Genomic DNA, 17,835 nt, shown 5'->3' on the forward strand with positions numbered 1-17,835 from the left:
AGAGAAAGCTGACCAAGCAGCCCAGGAAATTCTGCAGAGTTCTGCAAATTGCAGGAGGCCCAGGGAAGGAAATCACTGCATGCCAAATTTTCCCACTGATTTCTGTTGTCTCTACTTATCATATCTAACACTGGGAATTCATTGTGGAGCACTGTATCTTCCCCAGAACTCTTACCTAGTTAATAGCCTGATTATATTTTATGACTTCATATTCTCATTCAACATAATTTACTCTTGAGTTAAAAAAAAATTCTGTCCCCAGAGAAACATCCAGCCCTTTGTTCTCTTTGTTCACAAATTAGTTTGGAGAAGGATCAACCGGTAGTGTAGAAAGCCTGTATTAGATCTGCTAAGATCTCTTCCTATTCAGATTTGCTTTCTATTGCTGGAGGCTACTCTTGATATTTATTTGGAATGAAATATTGTTCATCCCCTTAACAAAGAGAGAGTTGGTTCCATTCAGTACTTCCATGAACCTCAGACAATGTTTACATAGTATGCATTCAAAACACGCCAGCTATTTCTTAACATCGTGTAGTTTCTCTGACCACGGGCTGGGCTTCTGTTTTATCAGAGAGCTTCTCTTTACCTGGCACCTTTTTTTGTTTTTTCATGTCTTTCTCCATGCAATCATTTCCTAAACTGCCTAAGTAAATATGATTATGAAGAGGAAGAACTGCAGAATTTCCCTGCAATGAGTTCCAGATCTTTTCTTCCAAAGACTTGCTCCTCTCCCCCTTTGTCAAACCTTATGTTTGGGTACCCCTATGTAAGTCCTCTCAAAACCCAGTGCTCCCTTCTCCCTTTCCTGACACCAGCATGTGGACATTGCTGTGGAGCCCATGAGCAAGTCACTGTGGATGATTTCTATCTGATGTCTCGGGAGACCTCTGCCTGGGGACTTTGCTCCTCTCCTGTGTATCCCATAATCCATTTCTTTCTGGTTTCATGTTGCTACTGGAGTGATCTTGTGCCAGACAGGAACAAAGTCAGGGCACTCTTTCAAGTAGAAAGTTACTCACCCCCTTGTAATTTCTACTTGCAAGAGAGGTCTTTGCTGTTGAATGTATCTCTTAAGGTTGGTCTGTACCAGGACTTTGCCAGAGAAGTAAAACCGGTAAAAGCTTCTTGAGATGGATCAAGTTCTGTGTATAAAAGCTGCCTGTACTGCTAACCAGACTTCTCTTATCACAGAAGCCATCCTGCAAAAGATTTTTTTCTTCCTGCTAGAAATTGTGCCAGCCCAGCTGATTTTCCTTTCTTAGCTATTTTGGCAAAATACTGCCTATGCAATTCTTTGTAGGCTAAACTGATTCCTGATGGGGGGGTTTTTTAACCAAGCGAATCATTTCTATTGCCCCACTGTGAATATCAGTGGAAATCAACTTGGGTCACGTTGAAGTCTTTTAGGGTGACCTGCAGGATTGGGAAGATGAGAGGGGGAAAGCAGGAGTCACCTCTACTGAACTGAAATCCTAGGCACTGCAGACAAAAAGCCCCTAATAGATCTCAGGATGCCTAATCCAGCTAAGTAGCTCATATATATACATATATATATATATCTATATATATATATCAACTACCACCAGAATCTGTAAACACTGACAGTACATATCCATCCTCTGCTGTGCATTGAAGTCACCATGGACAAGACATATTAGTTATTTTCTTATATCTCTGCAGCCCTTTGAAAATGTAGGGCCAGAAGCTGAGCTGCTTTAGATTAATGCCAATGTACCTATTTATACCAGCTGACACTTAGTCCACAGTTCACTAAGTGCTATTTATTATTTTACTTCGTTTTCTAGAGTGACAATAGAAATTACATTGATACACGGGTCAATTCAATGCTGCTGACATAGCCTTGAGGGGTTTTTTGGCTTATTTTTTTTTATTTTGCCCCTCTCCCAAGAGAATCTCTTTACAGCTTTCTTTTTTGTTAATGTTTATTTAATAAAATTGGCACATTGGCAGTCTCATAAGCTTGTTGTTTTATGTATCTCTCAATTTCTTTAGCTTTATTAATCATAATGGTACTTGAAGTTGCTAGCAGGAAAAATGCTCTGTAGGAATAAATAATTGTTATTATCAAAGTGCTTTCATAAAAATTATCTGTAGGATTAAATCCTTATTAGAGCAACATTATTAGTCATGATTATTATTATATATTAATTAGTAGTACCAAGATAGTGCAGCTTTCAGAATTATCTTTAGCAAAGTCAGTTAAATATGAAGGTTTAAAATTTCAATAGATTTAGTGGTTTAGGACATGGTAGTGGGATTATAGTTAATATTATTTATTCAGTTCAGTCCTTGCAAAGAGCTGATGATGTGCTTAATGTTGTGCACAGCAGAATTTGCTGCCTGAAATGTGTACTTCAAGTAAAGGAAAGGAAATAGTTGAATTAGAATACATCTTATTTTTCTTAATTCTGGAATCCAGGAGTTCTGTGTTATTTATGGCTCTGCCACTTCCTGTGTCTATTACATTTCATGCTTGGTTATTTATTTAATCTTTCTCTGCCTCAGTGTATTGATGTTCATAAGGTATGTTGCATTAATTAATCTCTGTAAAGCATTTTGAATTACAGGTATGATGTGGGAATGGAGCAGTTTTTGCCCATGCCTGTGAAGAAGCTCTTGTGTTCCTGAATTGCCATATCAGATGCCTGTGTGTTTTTCATAGATGTGTTAACGTAACTGTGAGGTGACATGATGGGCAGATTGTGTACAGCATTCTTCTCTCTTTTCCTTTTATCTGAAATGATACTATTACTCCTTCCCTTTGATGCAGTAACCTAGTCAGGCTTCAACAGACATAGGATGAGAAAAGACTGACAAATAAAATATTGTTATGGCAGGTGTCATGAAATGGTGCTGTTATATAAAGTCTTCCAAGTTCTTTTTTTCCCACCTTATTATGTGAGCAAACGTTCAGTCTTGGGAAGACATGCTGTGTTTGTAAATTTTCTTTTGCAAGGTCCTGGATAGGAAAAGTCAAGTAAATAATTTGTTTCCAGATGGAGTCATTCTGGAGACAGTCGTTCTCCAACACACAGCCATTACTACTTGGTTAAAATTCCTGAACAAAGCCAGTGCCCTGCTGTTGCCCTTTCTTTTCCATTTCTAGTGTTGCTCGTTGCCTTCCCTCTTTATGTCAATGCCTCAAACAACCCAGGTTTTTAACAGCAAAGACTCTGTCTTACATACAGAAATCCAGCTTGGGCACTGACTCTGCCTGCAGAGCCGAAGGCAGGCTGGGTACGTAAAAATGATGGTCCCAGGAGATGGCATGCTGGAGGGGAGACAGGGAGTCAGGAGGAGATGCCCAGGGGAAAGACAGACTCTCAGTCTCACCTCTAAATGTCTCCTGGGACTCTGAGATTCCTCTTGAATGTAGGCACCCAAAAGAAGGTGACCCTTGTCTACCAAAAAAAGGTTGAGGGAGAGACCATTCCTGTTTTCTTCTGTTACTTTGGCATCTTCTAGGAAATGGGATGCTAAATGTCCCTCTGCCAAATCTTGCATGTGGAATTAAATTTAGGTCTCACATATCTCAGAGGGGGCTTTTTGAGTGCTGTGGGCTCTTCAGTCTCAGTGACGCTGCTCCAATGTGCGTACCCAGTGAAATTCCAGTGGTTGAGGGAATGACTTGATGAGATGTCCTAACTATGTCATCTGCCATGTGAGTGATGGTGTTTTCCTCTCGTAACCCTTCTGTCTTGTGAAGAGCCTGAAACACTGAAGAGGTGGAAGGGATCTGGGTTGAGGTCCCCATCCAGTGAGGAAGAGTAGGGTTTAAAATGCTGATCACCCAGATCACAGGCAAAAATCCTGGCTCTGAGAACATGGTTTTAAGTATGTGTTTTAAAGGTATCTACTAAACTGGTCCCTGGTGGTTAGTAAATAGGAGATCCTAAAGTTTGCTGTGCTGAGTAACTTGGTCTACATTCCTGTTGTTAGTGTGCCATGGGGGGCTTGATTTATTACAGACATAATGGCTCTTCCGTTAAAAGCACCAAACTCCTCCTGAACTCGGTGGCATTTTGGGGTATGTGAGGAATGCAAGAGCAGACTGCTGAGAAAGGCAGCGAGGCAGTTCAGCAGTCTGAACTTTTTGCTTGGCTGCCCTATTTAAAATGGGTACCAGTGGAGCAATAGATTGGCATTTGATGTTACTTAGGAAAAAAAAAAAAAAAGTCACACTTAAGTGATACAGTAGCATAGTGATTTTGGTAAATCTCTGGAATTAATAACTAGAACTGTTTGAGAAGAGAAACAGTATCATTCATACTGAAAAATATTCTCTTCCCTCCCACAGGGGAAGCCTGTGTAGGTGTGGAGCTGTAGTCTGGGAAATTAAAAAATGCAAATTAAAAAATGCAAATGTAAAAAAGAGGCATTGCTTGATGCAGTGCTCTAAGGGTTTTCTTGAATAGCAGCAAATTACAGAAATGCTATGTAATCAAAGTTTATATCAAGCCTATGAAAGGCACCATTATCTCTAAATATAGTGATAGTACTCTCTGCTCCTGATCTTTTGCATTGTGTACATATTACTAGTAAATTACAAAGACACTGTATTACAGTTTTCAACAAGTCCTTGAAGAAAATGCACATTACCTTTTTATAGGCTACTTTATTCTGTTGTATTAAAACACTATGATTAGAAAGGAAAGGGTAGTTGAGTTAGTGTTTTTTCAACTAATTTCATTCAAGTTTCTTTGCTCCGTTCCCCTGTGCTGCTCAGTACCACTGAGGGCTTCTCAGCTACAGCTCTTTACTGCTGATGTTCATACAGTTAAATCACATGAGCTGCACTGACTGTATACAAGTTTGTATAGTAGTTATTTACTGTCTTTCAGCTCCCATTTCAATGTGTCCATATATAACCCTATATGCCTGCTTTTCTCAGCTTCACATCAACTTCATTTGTGGTCTGTTTGCAACATTTCCCATGAAAGGCCAACACAGGCCATCTAGAGAAAATAAATGCATATGCATCTATTAACTTTCAGCATTTCAAGATAAGCACAGTACATGAAGAGAAGGAATGTTTGTAAAGTTGGTCGTATGGTGCTATGGTATTCCTGCCCATAGTAAATTAACATAAATCAGAATAATATGTTAAAAATCTCTTCCAAATTCTATATTGATAAATAGAAACAGAGATTGACCTCCATTGCAGTCTGTCCTGCTGCCTTAACTGGCTTTCCAGATGGCTACTTAAGGACTTCCCAGCATAAGGGTATCCTGAGCAATGTCCAAATAGTTTAACAGCACAGGGAGTGAGCAATGTGGCTGAGAAAAAAGAGAGAGAACCAGGCAAATGGTGCATCCTAGCAACACCCAGGTAACCTGTTGGTCTCCAAGGCAATATGTAACTGTTCTGAGAGTGAGGAGATCATTGCCAACTAAAATGGAAAATAAGCTATAATGGAAACTCATATGTATTTACAAGAAGCCTCACTTCCTCCAGCAGCACCCAGGATATGTTGGGCACAGCTAAGAACAGGGGCACAGCCATAAGCTGTGTAGCTGGGAATTCCACCAAAGGTATGCTAATGCTGTTTAAGTTTTGATTCCCTGTTGGCAAGAATTTGTGTTGTTTTGTGCTGTGATGATTCCACAAGTTTCGTTAATTTTTTGTGGTTCCTGATCATTCCTCTTTGACAGAAAACTCACTGGGGGCAGAGATTTGTACATTACTATCTCCAGGCTCCTGCAGAGAATAGGTGGAAAGCAAGATAGAAATGGAAGTTTCATGGAGCCTTCTTTCCTCAAACGTTGCCCTAGAGCTTGCAAATGCAGTGAGCTGCAGAGCCTGGAAGATGTGAAAAGCAGAGCAGAGGTAGAAATAGCAGATTTGTTTGTATAAAAGCAATACAGGGCTTACAAAAAGCCCCACAAAATTTGCTTGAGACCAGCAAATTCAGGTTATTTTGCCTGAAAATGTGCCTGCAGCCAGAGTTGTACACAGAGTGCAGGTCTGTGGATTTGGCAGGTTGAGCAAATGAAGACTTCAGCAGAATCTCTAGGTGCTTGAAGAAACTAGGCCAAGCATACCCAGGTAGATAGCCACTGAATAAAATATTTTTTAGACCCTGATTTTAATTAAATGAAAGCATAACTACCCCACTGTGACACTACTACAGCTTACATTTCTTTCTTCATTTATTTAATCAGTCAAAGCAGATAAATCAGCAAATAGCACTTGCAAAGCCTCCTAGATTAAAAGATGAAGCTCAGATAACCTTCACCAAATGTGTTAATAAAACCAGAATTAGCAAAATTCCCCAAATACCTCTATGGATGAAAAATACTAAAGGGATTGGAAAGCAGCTCTTAAGTTGTAAATAGCATGTATTTTTAACTTAATACTGTAATATAGGATATGCTCCTTACTGTTCTTACTCATTAGACAGTGGATATTTTTGAATAAAATTCAGGCCCAGATTGACATAGCCTACAGTGGAAAAAAGGTGGCATTTTCAGCATCTGTTATCGCCATTATGTGGTGAGGTGAGCAGAGGTTCCTCCAGGGCAACTTCTTGAGCTACATCTTATGTTTCAGTGATTTTCCTTTTCTCTTGATCTGTCCAATAGGGGAGAAAAAACAGAACTGCATTTGGGGTGCAAAACACTTGCTGTTAAGACTATGAAAGTCTCTTATGATGTGAGCTTTACTACCTCTGAGTAACAGGGAGGTGAACTTCTCCAATCCCAAATCAATTACTGCAAAGGAGAGTCATCATTGCAGTTTCTTTACTCACACAATGTATCTTAACACACTTTTGAAACTAGTCTAGCTCTGCCTCCAGAGTGGCAGTTTATTAGAAAAGAAATTAAGTGTTTCCATGATCAGTATTTCAAAAACTTAATGGTACAAGACCTGAAATGCAGGTCTACCTCTCCTTTGACATTTTAATACTAAACAGAGATGGTGACTCAAACTTTACAATGGTCAGGGTCTCTGTGGTGTGCATTTAGTAGCCTTGAAACTCTTCCAAATCGTCTGGCTTCAGCTGCTTAGAAGATTCCATTACTCTTAAATTCAAATACCGTCATAATAGCTGCTGTAACACCGAGGGACCTGAAGAGGTCTTTGTCCAATTCACCTCACATTATCAAAGTGCTTGTAACTGGACATTTATGTTATATTCCTACCTTTAGTCTATTTTTAATGTAACTGGCATCGGAAAAAGATGGTGAATTTCTCAAGGTCTTAAAAGAATCTAATATATCTTTTCTGTGGGCTCTTCTGTTGTTTCACAGCCTCTTGCTCCTGGCATCTGGAGTCAAGTTCTGCTGCCAGTACTTACTGGTTTTATGGGTGTCAACATTTGCCGTTTTGCAGCCTTTAAAACTGCTGAAGTTGTTACTGAAGCCATTGTCATTTCTATGGGGCAAGACAGGCAAAAATAGTCAAGGTGTCAGGCTCGTCATTTTCAAACCAACTAAATCATACCTTCCTGCCCTGACATCATGGGAATTACCTCTGTTTCCTGTATTTTAGTGTCGTGTTGATTTGGGGAGTGGCTGCTTGTGTTTCTGTGCTAAGTGCAGCAGCAGGCGTTGAAGCAGGCTGGCAGCACCTGCTCCGGGGGGAGAACTGAAGGACTTTTGCTTCTAAAGCTATAAGGCTTGTAACTTCCAAACACAGAAGTCAATAACATTTTGGGAAGTCATATAACTCATGAAGGATCTGTGCGTGGTGTCAGTACAGAAAAAAACATATTTGCTGGAGAACACAGAGAAATGTATGTATGTATTTGATATGGGGTGGTACTTATCAGAAATGTAACAAATACCTCTTGGAAGAGACAAACAAGGAAATTTTTGCAAAAGTCTGATTGTCTGAGGAAAGGGGAAAAGAGATCTAAAACCAGGGGCAGGGCTATAAGAAATGATAGAATAATAACATGCAAATAGTAAGTAGAGCTGGACTGCAGTGCATAACCTTTTCCTTCAAATGTGGATTGAAATCTTTCCAAATATCAATTAATCCCTAATCTACCATGCATTTCCTAGTTGCTTCCTGTGCATTATTAATGGACTGGTCACCCTGAGATGAAGGTAGGAAGTAAAAGCAATTAAATTCCTCTCCTACCCCTGCAGATACAATTGACCTAGAGGATTCGGCTACAAGTAAAAATGAAAAAGCTCCAAAAAAAAGAATAAACATGCCCTTGCTGCCCAAGACTGACTATGTAGTTTTAAAAGCTACATGCCAGAGCAACAGCAAGCTCCCTTTTCTATAAAACATGAAATTCTAAGATCCAGAGCTGATCAAGGAAAAGAGCAGGTGCCCACTCTCTGCTGATTTTGCCTGGTGTTGTTCTGTCACTGAATGAATACTTGGAGCCAGAACTCCAGACACTGATTCTTTTTTCAGTGTAGAAAAGAAAACCCCATCTGTCTCCTGAGAGGTATTGATCCCATTTGAATTTGAAGAAACAATTCTAACTTCATGGTTTTGTGCAGGGTGATGGCCACAGAATTCAGGAAGGCTTCTGACTGTAGAGAATGGTTAATTCTGGCCTGAGAGGGATACAGTCACCCTCATCCACAATTATCATACAGATCAGTCAGCAAGGGTAACAAGGAGAGCTCTGTGGTTGCTGTTTGCACTCCTAACAAGATCCATGTTTGTTTCCACAATGTTGTAATGCCGAGGTGGAATTCTATCCTTTTTGCTCTGTTTAGCATCTTTGGAGATAATATATTAAGCTAAAATAGGTGTCTTTCCAAATGACCCCGATTGCCCTTCTATTTCAGAAAAGTCTCCTAGCTTAACAATTACTATGTTACCAAACTCTGGGCGTATGAAGATTTAATTGGTAAGGGAAGAAGGAGGAAAATACAGACAGTGCCTTCATAGCACGGGGCACAAAGGGGAAGGAGTGTGTTGTGGTTTTACTAATGCAGAGGGTCATCTTGGAATGTCTGTGAATGAGGTTCTTAGTGACACCCATCCTCTATGTGACTGGAAGTATTTTCTCACTATTTGTTCTCTCCTATTTCATTCTTGGTCTTTTAGCACCAGAAAGTCTTTAGGAGCACACCAGCTTGGTTGAGTGGCAGGGGGGAAAGAGGGAAGGCAGAAGAAATGATAAAAAACATGAATTAGACTTCCCTTTGAGCTTGAGATCAAGTGAGCCATTTGGGATTTCTTATTATGGGAATTCTCAGGGATGACAACAGAAACAGAACCAGGCAGAAAGAGAACCACTTGCAATGCAGAGAACCAGATTGTAGGTCTTCTTGAGCCATTATTTTGCTGGTGACAATGAAGGTTCTGACATCAGTATATGACTCCGTGCTGCTCTCAGGTGAGTCTGTCACAGGGAGTGACTGACCTGGGTGACTCTTGGGTTTGGTTTAGAAATGAGCACCCAGAAGTTTTTCACAGGAGCACAAGGTCTGTATGAAAAGTAATAATTAAAATACAATCATTGTGGAAGGGGTAAATCTAGAAACCTAAAGGTTAGGAAGAGCAAGGTTTTAGGGTGGTTGTGGGATTCTGATGTGGAAATTGTGGTTCTGTGATTCTGTAAAAGGGTGAGTTGGGCTCACAGAGGAGTACAGCATAGTGTGACTGGAATGGGAAATAGGAAGAGTTTGTTTTGCATTGTAGTTAAGAATGGCATTAGAAACAAGGGGTGCAGAAAGATGGGGTAATAGCTGAGGCTGAACTGACCATAAAACCACAGGCAGGATGCAAATTGGTATTGTCATACAGTACTCAAAATTATATCAGGTACTAAAAACTGGGCTCACACTAAAGTAAGAATGGAGAAAACCCACAGAATATGAGCTTTGGTTGATTTTATGCCTTTTAATGAGACCATTGCGCCTGTTCTTCATAACAACATAAATTAAGGAGAGACTGTCAACTTGAATTTTGAATTTCCATATGTTTGTCGAATAGTTTCTAAAACATTTTTTTTGCTCTTCTTCTTTTAAAAGGACAAAAAAGATGGAGATCATATTATAATCACTTGCCAAAATTCCTTTTTGTAAATCAAAGCTTTTTAATGTTCAAGAATCCTCTTTATTCATATAAAGTACCATGTTTTACTCTTCTATAATTTAAAGCTGATTTTATTAATATTAGCAAAAATGCCCTCACAGACTGAAGTCTTGTGCTGTAACTCAAATCCCAGCTAATTATGGCTCAGCTGTGAAGCTATAAACCCTTGAAAAACAAGGTTTATAAGAGAAGTATTGACACAGTCTTAACTATAGCCATGTGAATGGAGCCACTGTAATATTGTTTAGAAATAGTGTTCTAAAAGAGAATCTTTTATGAAAAGAGATGCCAGCTGTTCACTTTGGAAACATTTATTTCATTGGCTCATGATAAAATTGGCTGTGGAAGATATTATTCTGAAACACAGAGACTTCTTAATTTCATTACGACCTGAAGTCACTGAGACAGACATGATGCTTAGGAGCTGTGAAAAAGGATTGTCACTGTGTCTTTTGCCTATAATGCTTTTCAAGAAACATACATATTTTCTGAGAATAATTCAGGCTGGACAGGTCATCTACTACCTCCTGCTCAAAGCAAAAAAGAGTATCTAAATTCTGGAGCAAATATTTTATTTTTAAAAAGACAGCTTAAGTAAGCTTGCTTTTAGTTTTTCTAATTTATTTATAATTTTTTATTTTTGTTTTTGCTTTTGCTTTTGGTAGTTGTTTGCCGGACAAGAGCTGCTTGCTTTGGTTTAAGGAGGCTGAAGTCTACAAGCATGGCTGTAGACTTCATCTGCAAACCCCAGCTATGCTACACACTCCAATGTCACACATCAATAGGTGGCTTTAGCCACAAGAACCCAAAATCTAAAGATAAGTAAGAAAGAAATGAGAAAAACAAGAGGAGTGTGTCCTGTTGACTGACTCATGATGACCTGCCATGTGGAGTCTCGCTTCTGAGTCAAAAAGTTTGCTGGGGACTGGGAATGAGATCCAAAATCTGAGAGTGCTGGCAGGGAAGATGCCACAGCTGAAAATGCTGCTTCAGTGATATTTTTGTACTGAGAATCTATAAGAGTAGTAGCTGTCTACCTACCCTCACTAAGATCTGATGTGAGTCTCTTGAACATCAAATGGAGCTTGTTCACCTCACAGCATCTCCTTGTCCTGAGATTAAAGGAGAGGGAGTGGTGTAACTCTGTATGTGCCCAGGTACATCTGGGTTTGAAGTCCTGAAACTATATCCTGCATTATATTCTGTATATCTTACACCCTATTCTAGATAATATGTTAACAGTGCGGTGCTCCTGGAGATGTGAGGGAGGAAAGGACTTCATTTTGCTTGAACATCCAGTGCAGCACAAAGACACAAATCAGTGTGTGTTCATTCCTCATTGCTGCATCTTCTTGTCCTTGAGCAGTGCTGATGAACTTCTTGTACTGGCCAGTGTCTGCTGCTATTATTGACTGCAGGCTCTATCCTCTGCCATGTCATTGAACTTCCATCACCATTGGCTTCATCAGCTATTAGTGTTTTGGTGAAAAAAAAATCCTACACCACATATTATGGGATGACCTGAGGCCATAATGGAACTGAAAATTCCCATAAGGATAATCCAGCTACAATATATCAAAGTGCTGAGAAAATATCCTTTGTCTCAGGTCATGTAACCAATGTGGCTGTTAAATGTTTTAAAAGCAGTTATATAACTGGCATTTAAAATGTTTTATTGAAAACCCTTAATGCTACTGTAACTAAAATGACCTTTAGCAAAGTAAAACACATCACGCCTTAAAATGGGATTTGATTAAAAATATCAAATGTTATAATGTGCTCATGGCTGTACATGCACCATCCTGTCATACCAACCACAGAAGGAGATGCACTAGCTCTGGCTTTTGAATGCTATTTTCACCTTAAACTTATAACCTAGTTACTAGTGATAACCTAGTTACCTAGTGATGACCAGTGATAGGACAAGGGGTAATGGGTGTAAATTGGAGCATAGGAGGTTCAAGGTGAATATCCAAAAAAATTTTTTTACTGTAAGAGTGACAGAGCACTGGAACAGACTGCCCAGGGAGGTTGTGGAGTCTCCATCACTGGAGACATTCAAAACCCACCTGGATGAGTTCCTGTGTGATGTACTCTAGGTGACCCTGCTCTGGCAGGGGGGTTGGACTAGATGATCTCTCGAGGTCCCTTCCACCCCCTAAGATTCTATGATTCTATGATTTACAAGGGGTGATTGTTATCAACTTTTAAACATTCTTTGCAATATTCAACATGAGCCCTTTATTATTGGCATTGTTTTATGAACAGGTGGTATCTTTCAAGGCAGATGTTCCCAAATAGAGAGCATTTGATCTAGGAGAGTTGCCTGATCAGAGGATTCTCACTGGCTTCTCTTCTCTATGCATGCTATGATTAGATCTTTCCTAGGAACAAAAAATACATCCATTAACCTGTTCTGTAGTAGAAGCAACAACAGAATTGCCAGAAAGTAGAGGGGTGGTATTACATGCTAATGCAAAGCAAGATATCCATGAAAGTTTGTTTCTTTTAAGAGTTGCTTACTAGAAGCAATTTTAATAGCTCCACAGAGCAAACTTACATGTGAAATATATTAAATGTCGTGTAACAAGTCATATACTGCTGATGTCTGGAGTTCTGAAGCACAAAACCACCTGAATAGTGAGAGTGGAAATGTTTTTGAACTCAGGATAACAAAGGTAGAAGAAAAGCAGATACACAAGCTGGGGAGAGAGAGGGGAAGATTCCCTGAATGACAATTGAAATGAGAGATACTTTTTAAAAAATGGAGAAATGCTCTCTCTGAGACTATCTGGCCCACTGAGAAATATAATCCTTTTCTCACTTTCAAGTACTCTGAAGAGGGGTAGGTGGGAAAAAACCTACTCCAAACTATGAGAGCAAAAATCTTTTTATCTTTCTACTTCTTTACCTGTCTATAGCTCTTTCCTCAAAACCCCATGAGCACTGGTCATTCCAAACGGACTATTTTCCTCATTATTTCACAGCTAGAAAGTTGAGCCATACAGGAATAAAGCAAGGAGTCCAAGATCACCAGGAAAGCCTGCAATAGATGGAATCAGGAGCTGAACAGAGTCCTTGGCACATTCTCCATCACATATATACTCTCCTCAGCCCAAATTCCAGTGCCTGTGCAAATATCTCACCCACATGGAACTGAGGTGGATAGGACAGGCAAGAATTCTGTTGTATATTAGATGTCTGGAGCAGGATTCCAGACCCCAGGGGATTAAATTGTTACCAAAGATGATAGTAATTTGCTGATAAAGTGAATGTGTTTATCAGTGGACTGAACAGGTGGGAGGCCAAAACAGACACACCTTTGAAAATTCTATACAGAAATACTGGGGGAAAAAAAAACCTTTACCAGAAGTGTCAATGAAACAATGGACAGGTAACAAAGTTTTATGCTTAAAAAAAGGACTTGATAATATTCATGCTTTCAGAAAGTCAACTCTAGCCCTACCAACTTAAAAAAACACAGACACAAGCTTTTAAATACCTTGATGCTGTTCTACTAATTGAGCATTCAACACCTTAATTTAGCAACAGCTGTGGCAGATAAGGGAGGGTCCTGCAGGACAGCAAAGCTTTTTAGGCCTGCTGGCTGCTATTTAGCAAAGAGGCTACAGGTTTGCAAGGGTGAGAGAAGGACTGAGTAAGATGAGAGCAATTGAGGGCACTAGGGGAGCCTGGAACCACAGAGAGGCCAAGATAGAAGCATGAGGTAAGAAAGCCTAACAAAACAAATACTGTATTTGAAGTTATTTGAGAAGGGAAATGATGCTTCAGGTATCAATTTGTTTCTCTGTGGGCTGGCATTTGGCTGTGAATGCCAAAGAGGTTGGCGGGATGAGACTGAGTTGGTGCTGGTGTTACTGGAGCTGCTGTACACAGGAGGGGATTGACCCTTGGAGCCACAGGGCTGCCTTAGAAAAATGTTGCCAAGTTGCAGTAAGTTGAGAGTCCTATTAACATGTTTAAACAAAAATGTAGGGAGGGCTTAAGTGTTGAGTGTACAAAAGTTTGGAAGTTGAAATCAACCAAGTGTTAGGAAGAGGGATATTTGGGAGAGATTGAAAATAATTCCAATTGTGAGGATCGTACTGAGCAGTCAGATCAGCATTTGTGCTCAGTCAGACCAGGACTTGTCTGCCAGGGAGTTTGGTTTTGCAAAATAAGAACAATGGAATCATGGATGCAAAAAGTGATTCTTTATGAAGGGGAACGTTGTAGTCTCTTGACCAAAAGGAAAGGCAGATGTAGGGAGTATGGACTAAACTGATGCTTAAAATTCATATATGTGAACAGGAAGAGATACAGAAATGAAACAAGCAGAATCAATAATATCCCTGAATAAATGGCTCCAAAGTCAGTGGATAAAATAACAGGTGGTGTCTTCTATATGGTGCTGAGATGCTGGGCCATGGTGGAGATATCAGTTGGCTTGTAGTACCTTACATGTTTTGGTGCCTTTGCAATTGTAAATGAGTAGTAACAATAAAACAGGAACAAAATAGATCTAAGAAATGTCACTATGGACAGCTAGGAGGCTTTCCCATGCAACTTTTTCTAAAAGGAAAACGTGAAATAACCCAGAAAATGGTAGTAAATGCTTACACACTAAACTTGACTCTGTGATGTGTAGTTCAATCCCCTGCCACTACAGGGCCCTGGGGTGAAGCTGGCAATTAATCTACAATTGCTTGGGAGGGAGCAGTTCACAGCTGAGGGGGCTCTGTGAATTATAAATTTAGTAAGCAAAATGGGAAGTCAGAGGACTGGTAATAAGGGAAGTGCCAATAGTTAAAGCTCTAATCACCAGAACTCTAGGGCAGATAGTTGACACCTCTATGGCAATTTCCAATTCAATAAATAAAGCGAAGTGAGTTGCCTGACAACGCCATCGAGCTGCGATTACAACTGGCAGCATTATGTAACTGTGACAACCAGACGAAGCAGAAAAAAAGGAGAGGAGGAGAAATGCATCTGTATTTCCAGTCTTAGTTTCTGAAGGAGTCTGGGGGATGGAGCCCCATATTTGAAAGCTGCAGGGAGAGCACGCTACAATCCATTTTGGATGCTCCTCATCAACACCCCAGGGAGCTGCAGGCACAGAAAAGAGGATTAAACAAAGGCAATTTTTTTTCTTACCCACTATGAAAGTGGAACCAGAACCATATTCTTTCCATTCCTTAAATAACACAGTCCAAGTACACTTAAAGAACCTGGAGGCATGGCTAGCCTCGGCTCTAGCCACCAGTGTGGAATTCTGCTCTGCAATGTTCACATGCTCAAATTTACCATAGCAACCTCCACATCACATTTAATACAGAGAGACATCCCTCCTCTTGCCTGTTTAAAGAGCCCTTGTTAAGTGGTTTTGCTGTATTTTAGATGCCAAGATGTCGGTAAGATTGATGGAAGGGTGCACTATCAAACTTGCAAGGAGAGCCTTAGCATCTAGCTCATTATGTAAGAGAATTAGCAAGGCAGTTCTTTTGACATGACAGTCCATTATGGCGGCTGTCAATCATACCTTAGCATATGCTTTTTTTGTCTTCTTCAGTGATTTTTTTTTTTACTTTTTATATATAAGAAAAAAAAACAAAAAAACCCACAACAAAAAAGGTTGTTCCATCCCTGCTCATCCACGAGGCGGGTGTGAGCGCTTTGTGTGCACGCCCGGGAGCAGTTACAGCTCTAGATGGGCTGTGCTTTCCCCACAGTAATCGCTGGGTGAACATGTTATTATGCATGCATGTGTAATCCTTACTCGTGTGGCTCTTTGTCCCAATAATACATGCAGAAAGAAAAACTTGCATTAAGAGTTGTCTTACAATGAGAGTCATACCAAAATAATATCTGTGCCTCTGCTGCTTTGTATAAAAATACCTCCAGATAGTAAAAAAAAAAAGCTTAATGAACTAAGCCTGGAAGATGCCTCAGTGCTGTAGTAGCTGGTAAGTGAGGAAATAAAGGCACAGGGAATGTCAAGTTTCAGACTAATTTCATGCCCTTCCTGAAGTCTTCTGCCAATGAGCCATCTTCTATTAGAAAGGAACCAAGATAGAAGGAAAGCAGCTTCTGAGAAAGGCTCTTTTCATCTCTGAAAGCACATCTGAGAATGGGGAGGGGGAACTAGAAGGCCAGATTCTCTGAAAAATAAAGTTCCTCTGTAAAGCCACATCTTCACTGGTGTGCTCGTTTGAGAGAGATGGTAACTGGTGTTAATTGCATCCTAGGGAGCATGGGAAGTTATATCAAATAGTAGTGCATTTGCAAATTTAAAATATGTATTGAGGTAGAATTACCTTTTTGTGGTTTTAAGAAAAAAAAATCCCCCCCACTGCATGGCAGCTCTTGTCAATTGTAGTTGTATCTGCATTTGATTCACTCATGTAGATCAAGCAGTACAGTTGAGACTAGATATACATTTTACTAGATGTGGGCTTGGTTCACTTATGTTAACACACAGGTAAGTTGGAAAAAGAAGCTTCACTGATGCGCATCCATTTCTGCCACTCCTCCTTTCTTAATATCTTCTGTCCTTGTAAAACTAGAGCCTTCTAGGGCAATATAGAATATATATACTAAAACAAAGCTGCACCAGTAAGAGAGAGGTAGCACATCCATCCTAGTAAAGATGAACTTCTAGAAGGAGGTTAGTTCACTGGGAGAAGCAAGGTTCAACAGAGTATGATGCTTTATCTTGGTTATCACTTTCATTAGTGTGAGTAGGAAAGTGAGATTCACTTTAAGAGTACAGTGAGAAAGTGCATATTTGGGAAGGTTTCTTCATAAAGTAAATGTTTTCTGAAAAGCTTTAAAAAATGTTCTCCAGTTTCTCTCCTCTTAGTTTATGTGGAAAGGAGTGATGTGTAACTATTTAAACAAACAGGAGTCCATTCACATTATTCTAGCTGACTGCAGGTTAGATTTTTCCCTTCTGTGCTATCATTTGATATTCCTTAAATGAATACTTACTAATTTTTTTAAATATTGGGGGGGGGAGGGGAATATATTTAAACAGCCAGTTAAAGAACTTCACGGATGTTTTATTCTACTGTTTTGTCCCGATCCAGCCATGTGGTGACTCTTCTCCTGATCTGGTTTGCAATGAAATCAATAGGAAGCTTTCTGTTAAATTCATTTGGCTTCAGATCAGATGCTGCCATTGAAAACCATACTATAAGAAGTCTGGTCTTTGTGATATCTACCATAATGGCACAGTGTGGTCCCAATCCTGCAGTCTTACTCTGGGAAAATCCCTATTGACTTCAGTGAGAGCTCTCCTTAACTAAAGATTTCACAATCGGGTAACGAGAAGCAATGAGCATACGCTGCCCTCTCTATTAGATCCTGTAGTCAGACTACTTCTGGTGGGCTTCTGTAAAGTGATTTTCTATGGCAATCTGTGCTTGCAGCAGCACCTGCTCTGTTAGTCTCTCAATTCTTCACTTAATGAAACAGCTTGACACCACAGGTGAAAGATTCTGAAATGTTTTAATTAGCTAGCTTGAACACTATTTGATTTCTGTCTCCCTACATGTTTCAGAAATTCTAAACTGCCTGGTTCTGTGACTGCCATCAAACAAAATTTGAATGTATGCAATAGGTTTCTATACAAGGAAAAGATGCTGAATTTATATTGGAAAGTTTGTATCAGGCCACTGTAAACAGTGTGTTTACATAGCTCTTTATCACTGGGAGACCTGACCATCAGTATTTCTTGAGCTGCAAGAATAGTTCTAGAAATCATGGGCCAGACCTTGTAGCTCTGCTTTAGCCAGAACTCCTAT

The 17,835-nt window shown here is 39.8% G+C and overlaps 1 protein-coding gene across 1 annotated transcript in view; it reads left to right on the top strand.

Annotated features, from left to right (window-relative positions):
- The window catches only part of LOC104388346 (basic proline-rich protein-like), a 190,668-nt gene that overhangs the window by 123,542 nt on the left and 49,291 nt on the right, over positions 1–17,835 (top strand). The gene's annotated exons all lie outside the window — the stretch shown is intronic.

This window comes from Chaetura pelagica, unplaced genomic scaffold (assembly GCF_000747805.2).
Source record: "Chaetura pelagica isolate M959 unplaced genomic scaffold, ChaPel_1.0 scaffold344, whole genome shotgun sequence".
Taxonomy (NCBI): domain Eukaryota; kingdom Metazoa; phylum Chordata; class Aves; order Apodiformes; family Apodidae; genus Chaetura; species Chaetura pelagica.